The sequence below is a fragment of the Puma concolor genome, chromosome D2, assembly GCF_028749965.1.
Source record: "Puma concolor isolate L17-30 chromosome D2, mPumCon1.1.hap2, whole genome shotgun sequence".
NCBI lineage: Eukaryota > Metazoa > Chordata > Mammalia > Carnivora > Felidae > Puma > Puma concolor.
In genome coordinates, this window is record NC_141677.1 from 63827048 (window position 1) to 63844774 (window position 17727).

Below are 17727 nucleotides of genomic sequence, written 5' to 3' on the forward strand. Positions count from 1 at the left end.
TGTCCATTTAATTTTTTACTTTTTTTTTTGGTCTAAATTTTTTCTTGCTGTTTCTCCCATCACTCCTCCTCCCACATGAAGTCCCAGGTAAATGGAAGCGCTTTTCATTCTGAGAAAGCTCTGTGCCCCTCATACTTTCAGGCCTTTGTGCGTTGTATTTCTTCTGTCTTTGCAAGATCTACTCATCCTTCAAAATTCGGCTCAGATACCTCCTCTTCTGAGAAGTCCTCTTGACCAGCCCCTGGCAGGCTTGACCTTCAGGGCTCTTTCTCCTATAGTCAGCTTTGTCCGTAGTGCCAATGAAGCCCTTGTTGAAATTGCCTTGTGAAATTGTGATTGTTTGTTTGTATATATGCCTCTTTATCCCCATTGGCAGTTCCTCGAATCATGTCTTTTAATTATCCCTGCCGCAGGGCCTTTGCATGTGCTATTGGATTTTCATGGAACACCATCATCCTGTCACTGTTCATGAAATAGGCCCCGTATCAACCCTCAGATCTCAGCTTAGATGTCACCTTGTCAGAGATGCCTGCCCTGACTCACCTTACCCCAGATGATTATTTATTACAATACCCTGTTTTCTCTTACAATAGTTTATTCGTACTTGAAATTTATTTCTATTTTGTCCGTCTTCACCACTGGAGGATGGCACCAATGAAGGCAAGCCCCTGTTGGGTGGTTCACCATCGTGTCCCCATGTCTTGGCCCAGAGCCATTTGTGGATAAGCTGGAGAGAGGCATTTGTGGAGAGAGGCATGTGCAGCAGAAACACTGAAGGCCAGGAGAAAAGGAATTCCAGATCAGGATTCCCTAGAGGTGGTTAACAGAGAAGGGATGTGGGGCTGATTTCTCTGTAACTGTACCTTCCCATCTTGTCTGATTGGAGCACACACCTCCAGTGTGTACCATTGTCATTTCTTTCCCTTTGTACATTTTAGTTTTAATACGTTTCCTTGGAATTCTTCCATTTGGTTACTGTCTAACCAACAGGAACGTCCTTGTTCTGCAAATATGTAAGGTGTTTGATGAACAGCGGCTAGAGTGTCTGGGTCAGCTCTGGCATTTGTACACCAAAGGGCTGGAGTGTCCTTTGTCCCTTGCCTGCAGGTGGGAGATTCCCTTCTAAATGTGGGAGCACTCAAAAAGGCCCGTTCTTGGTGGTGAAGCCCTTCTCTGGACCCTGGAACCCCTCCAGGTAAGGGGATCGGGTGTGGATTTGAGGATCCGAGCATTGACTCAGAAGTCTAGTCCCTGGAGCCCCTGCTAAGAGGGTAGGCCAGCCACCTGGGAAAGGGCCCTGAGAGATTATCTGCTCAGAGCCCCATGCCTTTTTACAGGGGGAAACCATGGCTCACAGAGAAGAAGTACTTTGCCCAGAGTCACAGGGTTGAAGCAGGACCAGAACCCAGGTTTTGTGTCACCTCCTCTGGGTGCCTCACCCTCATCTAGCGAGACCCTCATGTGATGCAGGATGTTAGTTCAGAGGTGCACACTTCAGTGCCGCAGGACGCTTTATGTTTATTTTCATTGTACAAAACTAAACCTTTTCTTCTTCCACATTCCTCCTCTCCCTCCTCTTCAGCAGCATGAGAACACTCAGCAGATGAAGGCAAAGTCTTGGGTTCGAGCGTAGTGGGTAGGCAACAGTTGTTTCCTAGTGATCCACGATCCAAACGAGTACCGTGGAGCCCTGGCTGCTCCTCTTGGGACCAGACAGACTGTACGGAGGGCCCCCCTCTGTCAGCAACCATCTGATGGTTTCCTTATGGAAGAGAGCAGCTACGTGTGTTCAGAGCACTTTGGTTTTCAGGTACAGATTACAAAAGGCTGTTTCTATGTAGTTAACCTTTTGGAGGGGTCTGCTAGAAGACTCTTCTGCAGGCTGTTTTGGTTCAGGTGTGTGATTGCAGCTGGCTCTGACCACTGCATCGTTCCAGGACACTGTCCAGGGGACCGGCCTGGCCAGAAGCCTGTGGGCAGCTTGCCTGCAGGGCTGTTGCCCTCCTGACATGCAGTGAGGGATGGGGAAGGAAGGATTCCATGGCAACAAGGCTGGAGAGCCCTAGCGCCATGGTGTCATAGCAACCAAATAGAGGAATTCTATCCACATAGTGACAGGGGGACCCCTGGACCTATCAGACTCAGCTGGCCCACTGCATTAGCAACCAGGCTGTGGCCTCCTATGATGAGAGTTGGGTGGGAGGAGGGTGCGAAGGTTGGAAGAAGTTGTTTTGTGTGTGGGTTTAGAAAACTAAAAAAAAGAAAAAAAATTATTAAGAGAAACAAATAAAGAAGGCTCTGTGGGATAAGTACCAATAAAAGAGAAAGGAATCAGGCCTGGCTTTGTATTGCATACCCTAGGAAATGTGTGTTGGTTCATCTCCCTCCTCGCTTGGGGCATTGAGTTTTCCCCGTTTCATGCCTGGTCTGGAACATTTTACCTTGGAGACAACACTCATTGCTAGTTTTCCTCCTCTCTCTCCTAACATTATTCTCTGTTCCTTTTGTTTACTCAAGACATGGCAGGAGGTGTTACAGTAGCAGTCATTGGCCATTCTGTCCCTCACCGTATATGTCCGCACTGTATGGCCTGTGATGTTTCAACGTGTGTCTGTTTTGGCTAACTAAATGGACTGTGGTACTTGATCCCTTACCCCATTGTCTGGTTTTTACTGGGCAGCGTGGACACATGCAGATATTTGTGAGTTGACCAGGACCCAGTTTGGGGTCAGGTGATTGGGTACAGGCTTTAATGTAAAAGGTATCTTTTAGGGGCGCCTGGGTGGCTCAGTCGGTTAAGTGTCCGACTTTGGCTCAGGTCGTGATCTCGCGGTTTGTGAGTTCGAGCCCCGCGTCGGGCTCTGTGCTAACAGCTTGGCGCCTGGAGCCTGCTTCGGATTCTGTGTCTCCCTGTCTCTCTGCCCCTTCCCTGCTTGTGCTCTGTCTCTCTCTGTCTCTCAATAATAAAATAAACATTAAAAAAAAATTGAAAGGTGTCTTTTAGCAGCCTTGCAGTCTTTCTGAGATGGGACCGTCTCAGCATGGATCTGAGCCTTCATTCTTCTTTCTCATCAGTTGTGGAAGGGTAGGGAGAATGGAAGATATGGGAAGCCCTGGGGAGAAAAAACAGAGGGAAGCATGGACTACAGCAGGGAGGTCTGTGCCTATATCAGCAGAGAAAAGAAATGTGGTCTTTGACTTTCCAGCCGTAAGTTTGGATTATAGACACCTCAGCGGTCAAGATGCAAAGTGTCTTTGAGGCCTTTGGGCATGATGGATCCGGTTTTCTGCGTATACACAAGGAGATCCTGTAAAGTTAGGCCATGGCTTACACTTCTCTATCCCCCATGCCATCTGCACAGGGATGGGCCCCCATATTTGGATGCCTTGTATTTGTTGAATGATACTGTTCTTGTCCTTGTCAAGCTTACACTCTACCTAAGAAAATGGAGCATCTCTCCATGGATTACTTACTCCCAGGGACATTAATAGACTACATGTTTTCCAGTGTAAAATAAGGATTTGCTGGCTACTGCATGAATGAATGTTTGGAACATATGGGGGCAGGCATTAGAGATTTGGAGATTGGGGAAGTTAAGAAAAAAGAAAGAGATCGTGAAAACCAACCCTGGTGCTCTAGGCTGTGAAGAAAAGCATGCCTGTATCCTAGGGGACCTCAAACTTCAGTTGGGTCAGATTCATCTAGAAATCTGTTTAAATATGCAGCTTCTAGGGCCCTGCTTCCAAGATTCTGGCTCAGGAGTCCTGGGAATGCATTTTAAACGAGCTACCTAGGTGACTCTGCTGGAGGTCAGCTGGGGACCACACACTTAGAAACACTTAGAAACAGGGCACTCCTCATACAGCAAAGCCTCTGTGAGCCACATGAGCTTCAAGACTTGCTCTTCTTAGGGGATTCACAGATAAGTTTAATAACAGAAAGATAGCATCTGTGGGACTGGCAGATCTGGGAGCCTTGCCTTCTCTGGTAGAGGAGAAAGCACCAATGTCGTCTTTATGTTTAATTGGTGAAGCCAGGAGGTAACGGCAGGTGGCTGAGCTCCAGTGTGTGGATTGGGAAGCCCTCGCTGGGTGTGTGAGCCTCACAGGCGGGGAGGGTGAGCGCCTGTCGTTTCACAGGGGCCACACTGTGGGAGCTGTGAAATGCAGGACAGGATAGGGAATTTCGGGGGAGGATTTGCTGTTTTAGGGGTTGTCTCTAAATAGGGAAGGAAAACCATTTATAAGTCAACCTACTTCACAGAAGGTTCAGAAAAACCCAACCCATCTACCACACTTTCATTCATTCTGACTTTTCCTGCTGCAGTTGGGTTATTGGGAGGGTGCTGACGATTATATTAACCACCCTGATAGTAATAATCAAGAGCTTACACTTACTAAATGCTTTCTGTACATGCACAGTGGTAAGCACTTAATGTTCATCATCTCATTTAATCTTCACATTGACCCTGGGAGGTCTGTGCTTTTTCACTTCCCACTTAACACTGGAGGAAACTGAGGCTTCCAGAATAGCGATTTACAGCTGGTGATGGATGGATCTGAGGTTTGATTACAGTCCCTTTGTTGGAAGCATTATGCATGGAGACTGATTCAGCTTCCTTCTCTCCTCTCTTATTATCTTCTCCCGTGAGCCAAAATGTGCGTTCTCCTCCACCCAGTTTATCCTGTATAGCTTCTAGTCTTACTATGGAACATGGATAGTGGAAATGGAGTGGAATAAATGGATCTTTTAAGCATGCATGTGAAGCAAAACCTTTCAGTAAACACACAGTGCAAATAGGATGAGCACAGGGTTCTGTGTAAGGTCCTTCATGGCAGAGGTGATCACAGAATAATGGGGCCTTGATTATCCATGTGGTTGTTAGCAAAGCCCTTCTTCTGTGTTTGTGACAGATCTCTTTGGCTTGATAGATTCCTTCTAGTGTCAGATTCAGGACTCCCCTCGCCCGTTTTGTCTTGGTGGGCAGATGGATATGCTTATCAGCATAAAGGTCCAAATTGCAAGTGTGAGGTCCAGTACCAAAAGCTACCCTTCTCTGAGTCAGGTGCCCTAAGTGGGTACTTGGTTTGGGGTGCAGCATGGCATTAGGGGAAGACTTTTGGAAGTAGATATTCAAATCCTGCCTCTCTGTTTACCTTGGGCTAATTTCCTTGTTCACCATGGTTATTACTAGTGAATGCGGTGGATGCAGGATGAGCCTTTCTTTTCCCCAGCTGCCGTGAGCGCCAGCCGCTGAGTCTTTCTCCAGGAATCACCCTCAGCCTAAGACAGCTGCCTCACCCAAGGTCACACCTATTCCCTGGGGGTAGCCTGTGTCCACATCAAAGGTATAATGGCTTGGCCATCTTGACCTGAGGCCGGACAATTCCAGAACTCCTGTGGATGGGTAGAGGCCTCTGTTGTGGCTGCATCACCCCTCTGTCTTCCCAGAGGGGGAGACTTCATGTCCTTCTGCCCAGGCCCCAGGCTTCACTTCTCCTTGGCCACTTGCCTGAGCCTCTCCCCTGAAAACACCCTCCCATATGCAAATCTCTGTTTCAGAGTTCTGGGTACCCAACCTAAGACACTTCTGTTTTGTGATCATTAAATGAGATCACTGATTCAAGTGCCTAGTGTAGCGCTTGAAAAGCAGTAGGACCTCTGTAAATGTCCCTTTCATGTTGTTAGCTTTAACATTTCATAAAATTTATAGCTATGAAATTTGAAGCCACTTTTCTGTATTTTGGAAAAATATTGAATATGCAGTCATGATCAGGGCTCAATAAATTTCAGTGAAAGTAGGAATTCTTTGGAGCTATGAAGGAAGCTTTCCTATTGATTCATGTCAAACTTCATTGTAAGAAATGTTTGGGACATTTGGATCAGCTCTGTGTAATGGAATATTATTGGGGTAATTTTTAAAAAACATTTTACTAGAAACCATATGTTCTCTGAAGGATCTTCCCAAAGATATCTTTGCTTTTAGGAAGTGGGGAATTAATGAGGAAAGGAAGTGCTATAAATCCAGTGGGGGAAGTGGGAATGTGTTATCATCTGCATCTGCTCTTTCAATCCTCCAAATGTGCGTGTCTACGTGTGTATCTCTAAGAGAGTATTTGTGGTTTCTTATTTGCTGGAACATTAGGGAACTTAGCTGATGGTCATCAGTGGGAGTGGTTAGGATATTGGAGGCTCCATTGAGAGAAGAAGGTCTAGTATATCGTTTTGACATAACCTTTTGTAGGTGATCATAACAGAAGTAGAAATAAATGGAAAGAAATTCATGCATTACTGGAATGTGTAATGCCTCTCAACACAAATTTGGTGTCCTAGAAGTAACCACTATCATAAATTTAGCATATGTATTCCTCAGATTTTCTCTATATGTATGATTATATTCATATAGATTAATGATATATGTGTGTGCATATGTATGTGCATATATGTATGTGTGTGTGTATATATATTTTTTAATGAGGTTCCATCATAAACTCTACTGTGTAACTTTTTTCCACATACTCTAATCGGACATCTTTCCAGATCTGTATATGTAAATCTCCTTCATTCTTTTTGATGTCTGTGCACAATACTCCATTGAGTGGCTGCACCCAAATTTATTTAAGACTACCATTGGTGGGGATCAAAGTTGTTTCCATATTTTCAATATAGTGAACCAAGCTGCAGTGAAAGATCCTTGTTCCTACATCCATTATACCATTTAAATAAATGACCCCCAGCTCACAGAGGGCTGGATGCACAATAGGCACCGAATCAATAATTGTTGAATTGATTTCAAGGCTCGGTGCAGCTTGAGGAGAGATTAAAAGGCCTAGCTGTGCTTAGTACACAACCAGGCACTGAGTGTTCAGGAGACATTGACCATCAGGGATAGATTTGGACAAGAAAGAGTCTGGTGCACTGAAGTCTTTCTTGGTGAAAGTTTGTTTTGGTCTGATTGTCCAGGCCCTGGTCCTGCTAGACGTTCACTTTGATGTCACAAAGAACCTTTCCTGTATGGTGGGCTTTGCCTGTATCATGGCATTAGGATATCTGGTGTTTTCTTCCTTTACAGTTTGAGGGTATGGGCTTTGATCTGAGCACATATGCTGACGATCACACGGCTGTCACCCAAGCCAGTTTAAATGTTCACAGGTGTTCCAGGCTTTACAGATGAGAGGGCTGTTCAAAGGGAACAGGTGCATCACGCGGGTGCTGAGCCTCCAACATGTAAATACTCTTTGAAAATGATCCCCTATGAATAGTTAATTTTAAAATGCATCCAGAACACACTCTGTGACATAATAGTTGATCTATAGCCCCATTAATGCATCTAAGTGAAGGGTCTAGGTTTAGTGATGCCATTTAGCATATTCATAGTCCTGTCTGGGGTTTAATTATGTCAGCCAGGAGCCCACGCAAGCCCAGTGCACCTGATGCTGCCTGCCCCCATTGTGCTTTAGCACAGGGCAACTTTTTAAGGTGTTTTGTACTGTATTAACCTCAAGTTCAGCAAAGAGGTTTTCATGAAGGCCACTAATTGGAGCATCTCTCCAGGAAATCATGGGCCATGCCAACCCACTATGCAACACTATCATTTTGTCTGAACCCTCCCTCATTTCCTTTGCACAGCATTCTTGTGGATCAGGACAGATGCGGAACCTGAGAGTCAGAGTTTACTGGCTTATGCAAGGTCCCATTGGATAAGTGATAGGAAACCTAGGACCAAGTTTCCTGTTTTGAAGTCCTTGGACTCCTGCAAATAACAACCATTTGGACATATGTAAGTTGTGTACATAGACCGTGTACATTGAAACACACTACTTGAAGCCCAAAATGAATTCCATGTGTTCAGATTCCTTGGTGAGAATTTCTAGGGTTTTAATTCGCTTTTGGTATTCAACAGCCCTCTTGCTGCCACTCTCATGGTTCAGTCTATTGCTGACTGTTCTCTTTAGCACAGGTGCATACACATGTGTATCAGCTCTCACAAATTAAATAGAAAGTCATTTAGGAGGAAAGAGGAGTGATTTCATTCTAAGGAGACTTAATTAGACCCCTTACCAAACAAATGGCTGTTGAATGCTCACCCTGCATGACTCTGGCCTGGACACAGGGAAGGAAACCCAGCTGTGCAAAGAAGTGTTCCTATACTGAGGACCTTGTGATCCAGTTGAAGAGATGAGAAGATGATTAAGTGACACAGGGAAGCATGTAACCAGTTGCCCATCATGAGCCATGGAGTTCTCTCTTTCCCTAGGATTTTGGAGGACGTGGGGTCCCTGTGGGGTGCAGGAGTCAGGGAAGCAGCATGGGTCCCTTTAGTCTCCCAACAGAAAGGTCTTAGAGGCTACGTAACACTTAGATGAAGAGAATGGGATAACACTTAGATGAAAGGAATGGAGAAAGGAAGTGCATTCTAGGACCCTATGAGCTCCATGAATTTGAGGCTCAGTGAGGAAATGTCAGATACTCATAAGCAGAGGTGATGCCTCGCGTGGCTTTGGATCACGTTTGTTAGCTTCCAAGGCAACTTACAGAGTGCCTAAATCACTGATTTCTAGGACTTTTTTGGACAGAAAAGGCCCAAGGGTATATATGTAAAAGAATGAAGGCCTGTACCACCAAAATATTTTGCAGCTGATTACTCTGGGCTTTGGCTTTGGTGTCCCTGATTACTGGGTCATCACCCCTATGTCCCCACTTTATCATTACCATCCTTGGATGTGTGGGCAGAGCTCAGGAAGGGACATCATGCTTGTGTAGGGAAGACTAGTCCTCAGGGCTCCTCCTCAAGAATATAAAACTAATCATGCATATGGATCCCTGTTCTACCAAGTATATGCCAGGTAGCAAACAGGTACAAACTCTAGAGGAGAGTTAGCCCTAGGCTAGGATGCCTAGTTTTGTTTCAAGTAAGAGGTGGGAATTGGGCCCCTGGAGACAGGCTGGGATTGGATGGCTGGATATATGAATGGGATATGGGTGGGAAGACCATTCTGGGCCAAGAGAACCACCTGAACAAATCCTGGGGCAGCAATGTTCTGGTCTTTCTGGGAAAGAGCGAGCCAGTGTTTCTGGAGGGTAGGGTACTTGTGGGATCTTAGGAGGAGGAGAAAGTCACTGTAATATGGGAGTCTTTAATATCATTTTAAAAGATTTAAGAATTTGGGTACAAAGTATTAAAAGGTATAATCAGGAAAAATAGATAAAAAGATAACCAGGAAACTCTTGCTTGGCAAAACATAATAGGAGCTAACAGATTTTTAAAATATGCCAGATTTTAAAAGATGGATGATTTACAGTTACTCATTAGGATAATTGCATCTGGATGCAATGTGAGCTTTATTCTAGAAATAATATATTCCAAGATTCTTAGAAATTATTTTCTCACCCAGTGCTAAATAAAAATGTAATAAATAACCATTCAAGAGGCTGTTGACATATTGCAAACATAACATGTCACGGAACAGAACGGAGTCAGAGCACTGCCTAAGGCCATGCTTCAGATGAATGAGTGCTTGGGCAGGTGCTGAGCTGTGATTTTAGGGGTGGGATGGGTTACCATGAGCCTCCCACATTCTGTCACTTGACCACTCCGTGAAGCTAAATGAGATGGCTTGAGATGTGCATTCACTGTACTGGTAAGGAAGCTTTGGGTGGCAAGTGACAGAAGCTAAACTCAAACTGGTTTAAGCCCAAATGTTTAACCAAACTAAAAAAATTAACCAAAACTCAATTAAGATATCTGGAGTGGATGTAGCTTCAGTTGTGGCAGGACCTAGAGGCTCAGTGTGGTTAAGAGTCTGTCTTTTTCTCTCCTGCTTCCAACTCTACTTTCCTCCTGGTCAGCTTCCTTTTCAAGCAGGCACTCTCCATGTGGTGGGTAAGATGGCCATTCAGAGCTTGCACTGATGACAAGAGAGTCAGTCTCTCTTCTCCTTTCCCTTCTCATCCTCCTCTCCCTTTCATTATTTTTCTTTCTGAAAAAGTTGTTCCTACTTGATTCCTGTATTCACCCCAACACTGGGCTAATTACCGGTCAGCTTGAGGAGACAGCACTCTCTGATTGAGAGCCCTGCTCAGCAGGATAAAATGGAGGGGATAAAATGAAGAAGCAGTTTCCCAAAGGTGTGGGTATAGACCAGATCAGAGAGAGAGTGAGAGAGAGAGCGGCTCGGATCAGGGTGATACCAGCTGATGCTTGCTGTCATGGGGTGGGGCCCTGTGGTCCTACGGCCTTAGATGCTCTCTGATCCACACCATCAGCCCCATACCTGGAACAAAAGCCTGGACTTTTCTTAGCCTGAACTGCAGTGAAGGATGTGGGTTTCAGAGGCAGGGACCCATTGGATCACATAGTCAACTGCAATCCAAGCTTTTTTGCTGGACAAAGTGACTAAACTTTACTTTGAATTTCCACCTGAAATTGTAGAAAAAGCTACTCATACTGATAGAAAGTAATAATTGCTTAGAGGATGAAGATTTGAAGGTTTTCTCTTAGAGATTACCAAAATTTAATCTATGAAGAGTTTTCCATCGTGTGTTGCCATATTTGGAATAAGGCTTTGTAGTAGATGAGTTAATAGGTCATTTGCTTGTGACACCCTGGTTTTGTTCTCCTGTGTCATGTTTATATTTACTGAGCCCCACCTCCCTGGAGAACAGTCTGAGCTTGGAGAATGTACATGTAATGTTTAGCCTGTCCCTGTGAGGGGCTCTTAAAAAGCTCACAGCAAATGCTGTTTTGTGCATCCTTTTCACATCACTGGTTTGGAGGAGGGAGATAAGGGGTAGGAGATGGATATGATTTTCTCCATTTGGTTAGGAAAGTAAAACATAGGGAGGGTTAAGAAATTTGCAAGGGAATATTAGTGGCAAAGCCTAAAGATAGAACATGGCACTCCTCATTTGAAATCCGTTTTCCTAACAATCGGGTGCTGTCTTTTCTGATTTCAATATGCTGTTTCCTTTCAAAAGAGTAGCACCTTGAGCATTCAGTTTCACGGGAGAGTCCTTTCAGATCCATTGGTGAGCCCAAAAGATAATAGCCAAGAAATCATTTAATGAGATCTGGACCATTTTATAAGGCATGCTGAGTTTCCATTTATTTGTAGCGCTGCATTCAATATGCACTTCTCTGAATTTTCTTTTAAAATAAAGTGAAAAAAAGTTTGTTTTCTGTAGTTTTTCTAATGATTGCTAATTCTAAATGCACTGGTAATGAAGGGAGTGGATATCTAGTTCAAAAGTTCAGGCAAGAGTAGATGTTATTGACAACAGGCTTCTAAGCAGGTATCAAATGCTGAAGTAATTGGTTTGTGAGATATATATATATATATATATATATATATATATATATATATATATATTTTTTTTTTTTTTTTTTTTTTTTGTGTGTGTGTGTGTGTTGGGTGGAAAATGATCTTTCCCACCTCATTGAACATCAGTAGTACTTTGTTTCATTTCCACTGCTGCTACCCTTGTTGTTGTTAAGTGAGCTGAGTGAATCTAATATGCCAGGAGTTGGCAAACTCTTTTTGTAAAGGGACATAGGGTGCTTTTGTGGGCCATAGGGTGAATTGCTCGATTCTGCTGTTATAGTGTAAAGCTGCCATGTGCAAATATGTACATGGACGGGTGAACCTATGCTCTAATAAAGCTTTATTTACAAGAACAGATGGAGGGCCAGATTTGGCCCATGGACAGTAGTTTGTAGACCATTGGTGTGCATGGTCTGCTGGAGTCTACGTGGGTTCCTCTACCTGAGCACACCTGAAGCACAATTGTGTTTTCACAGTGTTCCTGCAGTCTCCATCCTTCTCGCTTCCTGTTTCCTGCGCAAGTGTGTTATAGGATTCAATTTCAAGTGGTGTTTCCAAAAGCCCCTTTTCTAGTGGCTGCGTTTCCATCTTAAGGGCACTGGACCTTGGACTGGACTCAGGGGCCTGATCTTAGCTCTGCAGAAGCAAAGAAAAATCTTTCTGCTTAATGCTGGAGTTCGGATACATCCTCTAGCAAAATGACACTCAACAAATGTTGACGAGTCCTAGGCTGAATGACCCTGAGCAAACTACCTAACCTTAATGAGTTTATTGTCAACCGTAAGAATATCCACCTTTCTCTCCTCATGGGGCTGATGTAAGGATTACCCATTCATCCCATTTTTCTTTATTAAGCACCTACTTTCTGCTGTTGCTTTGGCTAGGCACTGGGGATGTACTGGTGAACAAAACACTTACCAAGGTTACCTTCAAGGGTTCAAATTAATATTAAAGGAGATAAAACTTCGAATTGATTGATAATACAAAGATTAAAATTTTCCTGATCCTTTTAAACCAAAATTATGCCAAAGACCAAGGGAGATATTTGGTTCCTTATTTAGAAGGTGAACCGTAATGAAAGCCAGTGGGAGGGTAGTTAAGGTAGAATGATAAGGATTGGGGGTGAGGGCAGGGAGAAAATGAAAACAAAATGTGTTAGAGTGGCCTGATGGAGCTGCTTCCTACCAGAGTTCCCTTCTGAAAGAAATCAAAGAGATTTTTCAACTCCATCTGGGCTCTAAACCTAAGGAGATTACCATTAAAGTCAGCTAGTGGAGGGTAAAAATAAGAGTGTAGGAGGATTCATTTTGAAACGTTGTCAGCAACCAGCTGGAAAAAAATAGCAGTTACTGTGATTACTAGGAAATTTCTTGGAAGGTGTAGAGGTGTTTATCAGGTAATCTAATCTGTCACCCATTTCAGTGGCATTCGGGTGGTTGGATAAGCATTTCAGTTTAGAAGGAAATAGCACCAAACAAGAGAGAAAAGAACATGGTTATTTTCAACTCTGGGTCATCTTGGGCAGCATGGATTTCTTGTCAATCAGATCTGATAGCCTGTTCCAGTTCACTGTTGTGAGATTTTCTGAGAAATAACTTTGGGCCCTGCATGGGGTTGGAAAATGGGGGTGGGGTAGAGATGGGGGTAGGTACCAAAGCACAGGCAGACCCTGGTTTTAGCCTTCTGAGGATCTGCTTTCTGGAGAGTGTGTGCGAAGAGGCTATGGAAAGCGTGATGGGCCACCTTCCACCTAAAGCAGCAAGGAAGTATGTCTCATGAGCGCCGATCTCAGCATGGTATCTGGCAAACCACGGGTGTGCAAATCATTGTGGAAAGAATGCCACCGTATGTTTGGTGTTCAGTCACAGCAACTCATTTGGAGACTCACAGATGCACCTTGTGCCTTTATAGTCGTGGCTCTGTGTGCTTGGAATACCCTTCACCCCAACTTTGCCATGCTAGCTCTTTCTTCTTCTTCAAGACTCTGTGCACATTCCTTCTCCCTGAAGGTTTCTTTTCTCTTTCCCTTTCCTGCCTCCTCCACCACAAGCCTGGTTCAGATATTCTTACCCCCTCTGCCTCTATCTTCCCATTCCACGTGCCTCTGTTATAGCCTGTGACTCACTGGATTGTGGTTGTTAGTATCTTACAGTGGAGACCAGTTACTGGTACTTGAAAAATGTGTGTGAAATTTGCAGAGTCGTTAAAAAAGTACACACAGAGCCTGAACATATTATTTTAACGTAACACCGAGAGATGTATGTTTATTTACCCATTTTTTATTTTTTTAAATGTTTATTTTTGAGAGAGAGAGAGAGAGAGAGAGAGAGAGAGAGAGAGCAAGTGGGGGAGGGGCAGAGAGAGGGGGACACAGGATCCAAAGCAGGCTCTACACTGACAGCAGAGAGCCTGATGCAGGGTTTGAACTCATGAACTGTGAGATCATGACCTGAGCAGAAGTCAGATGCTTAACTGAGCCACGCAGGTGCCCCTGTTTACCCATTAAAAAAAAAAAATTAATGTTTATTTATTTTTGAGAGAGATGGAGACTGAGTGCAAGTGAGGGAGGGGCAGAGAGAGAGGGAGACACAGAATCCAAAGCAGGATTCAGGCTCTGAGCTGTCAGCACAGAGCCTAAGGTGGTGCTCAAACCCATGAACTGTGACATCATGACCTGAGCCGAAGTCGGATGCTCAGCGACTGAGCCACCCACGCGCAGTCTATATTTAAAATACAGACAGGCTCTAGGTCTTTTCTTTGCATGTTGGTCTACTGATTAGCCTTCTAGGTCTTGGGGCTTGTTTAAATCACACCTGTAACACATCATCTCTACTTTCCAGTTCCTGATTTTTTTTTTCATGGAGTAAGAAGACATTGGGAAAACAAAAGATTCTGGGTCTTCCCTACACCCAGTATTTTATACTTTTCCTGTTCACAGCTAACTTAACCACATGTTTTAATGACTCACCTTTATCAGCTCTTTGCAAAACATTCAAGTAAGCTTTTATAGAAACATGGATTTTTTGTGTCTTCATCTTCTGTTGATTTACACACTGTTTAATTTAATTATCATAACAAGTATGACAGCTATACATAGTTTGGAGAATAAATGCAATTAGCTGTCATTAACACATAATGCAGCTGGGGGGAGAAGTAATGCTTGGGTGTACGCGACTGGGGTAACATGTGACTCAGTTGGTAGGACTTGAGCGAGGTGGGCATCAGAAGCAAGGAGAGAATCAGTTAATCCAGCAGGTCGGTTAAGCAAAGCTCCGTTTAGAGAGCATGTTCTTGATTGAGCTAGTATGGTACCTGATCAAGCAGGTGTTCAATAATTTGTTAAATGGATACATGAACGATCCAGTAAGTGAAGGAGGGAATTTTTGGGGATACCACTTTTATAGGCCACTGGTATTTGAACTCATAATTGGCCATCTCTATCTTATAAGGAGTGCTGAACCCATATCAAAAGGCTAGAACTTTTCCCACTATCTTTGAAATGAAGAGGTGAAGAGAAATTTCTCTCCAACAAACAAGGCACAGATTTTGGGGGGAGCCTGCAAGCTGGCTCCCCAAGCCCCTGCCCCACCTTTTAACACAACTGCTGTCTTGCTGATGAATTAAGTGTCTCCCATGGTCCCTGGATACTGTGTCTGCCCTTACTTCTTATTTCAGCCCCTTCTACTTTGGCTCTGAAACCTGTGAAATGTTCAGGGACTGGAGTTTCTAGAGAGATATACCACCAAAGGAAACCATTTGTATTAAAATTCTCTGTGTTGTAAACCCTTTTAATGAATCTGGTTTCACTGCAGCGTATGGAACATGAGCTGGCGAGGGAGGCTGTGTACACATCAGGGCCCCATTTCTGATATAGTCCCACTTCCCTGTGGATGTTTTACCTTACCTGTAAGGAGACACTGATAAGAAGCTTATGTATATGTGTGATACACCACACACACACACACCCCCCACATAAAATTATTTTCCCCCTAAACATGAAACAGGTAAGTCTGAGTACATGGAGGATTGGTATAGATATAGGGTCACCTCTTGAAAACCAAGGATCATGGAGAGACACAGACTGAAGCTTTTAGTGTGTGTGTGTGTGTGTGTGTGTGTGTGTGTGTGTGTGTGTGTGTAGTGGTTAAATTAATAGAAGCAAAATCTGTCTGAGTCATAGCATAGGTAGGACACTCTGTGGCTTATCCACAAAATGGAGTGGAATGAGTTAGATCCAAGAAGCAGAAAAATGTGGGGATGTGGTGGCTAAGGGTGTATCTCATAGTTTCAGAGAGTTCTGGGTTCAATCTCTAGCTCTCTGCTTGCTCGCTATGTGGCTAGGTCATTTAGCTTATAGCTTTGCGTTTTAGTCTATCGAAAAGAGAATGATCGCTCTTCACAGAACTGGTGGGATGATTGGATTTTTATATGGAAAGTAATTCACACAATGTCTGCTCCACAGTAAAACACTTAAAAATGTGATATTCTTATAAAAATTAGTTGTATCTGGGGCGCCTGGGTGGCGCAGTCGGTTAAGTGTCCGACTTCAGCCAGGTCACGATCTCACGGTCTGTGAGTTCGAGCCCCGCGTCGAGCTCTGGGCTGATGGCTCAGAGCCTGGAGCCTGTTTCTGATTCTGTGTCTCCCTCTCTCTCTGCCCCTCCCCCGTTCATGCTCTGTCTCTCTCTGTACCAAAAATAAATAAACGTTGAAAAAAAAATTAAAAAAAAATTAGTTGTATCTGGAGACAGGACAATTTTGTCCTGCTATCAGGGCACTTTTTTGGGCTACTTGGGATCAGGAGACCTTTAATGAACTAGACCCTCTCTGATGAACACTGTGTAGTACAGAGTATAATCTAGACATTTTGAAGGTGGAAGGTCAAATAAATAGATTTCAAGATTGCATGATACAGATTTTCAATATAATAGGAGAGCTAATAATATCCATAGAGAAGGACAGAATTGCATTCAAAGAAAATATATAAATGAGTATCACTGATGAGCTGCCATCCCATGCCAGGGTCAAGATACCTTGGTCAGTTTGTTTCCTCTGCTTTTAATCTCTGATATTCTTAACTCAGGCAGGGGCTGAGAGCTGGCAAGAATGTATCTGCTTCATGTCTATTTCAGAAACCAGAATAGAATGCCTGTTGCTTCCCCTCCCCCTCCCCCAGTCCGATGCAAGCCTGTTCTTTATCCCTTATATCAGGAAAGATTCACCTATGACCATCTTGAGACCTAATGTCAGATACACTCGGGATGCAGTTCTTTTATTGCTGAGAAGATTGGGACTTTACACGTGAGAGAGGTTGAGATGAATGAGTTTCCATTGTATTTATAGAAACTCAGTGCAATATCTCCCAAGGTATAAATAGAACAATGGAGTGTTGACAAAGGAGCTGGTTTTCTGTAACTGTGGAAAACCTGCAATTATTCCTGGAACTATACTCATTGTTTATCTGCATCTGAATTTTAATAAACAGGGCTCTTGCTGCTTATTCATGAATTTTCAAATGGAAATATATCTCCCATTATTATCCCCTTCTTGTGAGTCAGGCCCCATCTTGCAAATTTGCAGCTGAGTAAATATACGGAACATTAGCAGCAATTAGATAATTGGTGCCCTGGATAAACCCACCCGCAGCTGTGAATGAATATGGACTGTACCAGTGTCACCTGGTACGGCTTCCTGATGGCACTGCATGCCACCACAGCCTTGCAATTAAGTATAGACGTTTACCAGCCCGTGTCCTGGCCCTCCTTCCTCCTGAGAGACCCAAGGTAGCAAAATAAGGGAGGTTCCTCATTGTCCATGTGAATCACTGTACAATGAAAGAGTAGATGCTAGAGACTTAGTTAAAAAAAAAAAAGTAGGTTCATTTATCTTCGCTTGACTGGTAAATTGCTGGTGGTAACTTGTTTGCTGCATGCAGACAACAAAAATTCATGCTTGCGTTCTGGGCTGGGGAGAAAGGAAGTTGGGTTGTAACTCCTGTCTTTCTGTAAATCTCCCCAAACTTGAAGCTTTGAGCTGGTCATTTTTTCCCACCCCATCATTGTTTGGGACTCTGACATTGATTTGGGTTTCCTTTCAGCAGGTCATATTTTCCTGTCTCTTCCCTTGAGATTCTATTCCTCCTAGGCTGAACCGGATGCCTTTTCTAGCGCATTCTTTACTCCTGCCCCTCGGGCAATCACATAGCCCTTTTGAGGTAGCTAATCTTTTTAAAATTTTTAACGTATTTTTAATTGCTAGCGACTCCAGGGACACAGTAACGTTACAAAAGGGAGAGTGGCAAGACGACTTCACCATCGCGTCTTATCACTCTGATGAGGCTCATTCCAGCCCAGTGGAGCTCACCCCCTCACCCTCCTCTGTCCGGCCTTGTCTCGTCTGCCGCCT

At 43.9% G+C, this 17727-nt stretch overlaps 1 protein-coding gene across 2 annotated transcripts in view; it reads left to right on the forward strand.

The window, feature by feature from the left end:
• SORCS3 (sortilin related VPS10 domain containing receptor 3) overlaps positions 1–17727 on the forward strand; it is a 596149-nt gene that overhangs the window by 43874 nt on the left and 534548 nt on the right. The window lies entirely within an intron of this gene.